Genomic DNA, 1,693 nt, shown 5'->3' on the forward strand with positions numbered 1-1,693 from the left:
ACACACACCATGCTAGCCTTTTTTTCAAAACACTTCCCATCTCATTTTAACCATGGTTTTATTCTTCACCACCCTCTTCCATGAGACAACGCAAATAGTGTTTTCCACATGAGCAAATCTGCACTTTGTAAGATTTTTATCTTTCCATGCGCTTCGAAGCCAGCATTCGTTCACACGGCTCGGTTCCTCGTCTCTTGTTTCCAACTAGATATGGTCGCTTTTAAGGATAAGCGGGCTAACACAGATTTCAGGAGTTTCCAGAAATCTTTACCTACTCCAAGAGTGGGCGTTGCCCTGCCTATAGGAGACGTTTGGTTTCATAAGTGTGTATATTATTTGTTTGGTTATAGAGAAAACTCTCCTTGTCTTTTAAAGAAACTTAGCAAGGGGCAAAATTTTTTCCTTCTATTTTCTCAAAACAGCATTTTTCGGGATAGCCCCCTTGTGCTTAAAAGAGACCATATATGGCATGGAGGAAAAACATTTTTTGACACGACGCGGTTGAACCAGGCGCCCACCAGTTAAAATTGTATAGTTTTTGTTTGTTTATTTGCGAAAAAAGTTATTGGAATAATTTTAAAGCTTGTTCATTTGTTTTGCTTTCGATAAAATAAACACCCATGTACTGTATCTTGAAGGGAAGTCAAGATGTTTGCGATGGAAGGAGGTGGGGGTCGGCTGGTTTCTTAGGTGAAATTAGCGAGAAAATAGCTACCAAAGTTTGCAAGGTGACTTTCGAAGCTTGACTGAGCTAAAACTGCAAATTTACTTTTTTTGGTGTTTTTGATGAATAATTTCCAGTAAAATCCACACAGAAAATAGTTTTTAAATGGAAGTGAAAAATAAATGGTAACAAATGCCCTCCAAAAGCTGGAAAATGCTGGTTTCTTTGATTTCATATACATTTTGACGAGCGCTTGAATTCACTGCGATGCATCACATTTATTCGACTAACTGAAACAGCACGATGGGCTCATGGTGCAAAATTGCAACGGCCAGAGCATATTAAAACTAAGGTCGAAAAATCTTCAAGATTATACCATTACACGATTAAGTACCGTACCCAAACCAGCCGATTATACAGTATCATGCATCAAACTCGAAAGGAGTGCAGCCTGGTGAAGGCAGGAGGAGCAGCCTGCGCGAACCCATCAGACGCTACAACAACAACCAGCTGATGATGGAGACAATCAGCCTGCCCACACTGAAATTGACCCTTATGAAGAGGGGCGAGGAAGCATGGAGCACCCCGTCTTCCTGAGACCCCAGTCCTACATTCAAGTATTCAAGTAAGTACCTAAACTGTATACAGTGTATTTAAAATATGTAAAGGCTGTGTTATTCTGGAGACAAAATGAAAACACAGGGATAAGTTTTTTCCCCTCTAGTACACATATCACTTAACAATTCATTTTGTTGTGGGTTTTTTTCTCTCTTTTCAAATAGAAGAAAGGAACAGCTGAAGTGAGAGAAAAAAAAACAGAAAAAAAACATACAGGAAGGACACACAAAGCAAACTTCGAGTTCGCTGAGACAGCATAAAAGTAAAAAACCAAGAGAGGCGAGAGGTTTCTTCTTACTCAGCACATAATGTGTCAAACGAGATTCACCACAGAACCAACAGTTAACGTCGTTTGACATCCAAATGCCACCTGCTCATTACACCGGTTAAATTAGATTTTTAACGCCCTCC

Source organism: Aplysia californica, unplaced genomic scaffold (genome assembly GCF_000002075.1).
Source record: "Aplysia californica isolate F4 #8 unplaced genomic scaffold, AplCal3.0 scaffold00627, whole genome shotgun sequence".
Classification (NCBI taxonomy): Eukaryota; Metazoa; Mollusca; class Gastropoda; order Aplysiida; family Aplysiidae; genus Aplysia; species Aplysia californica.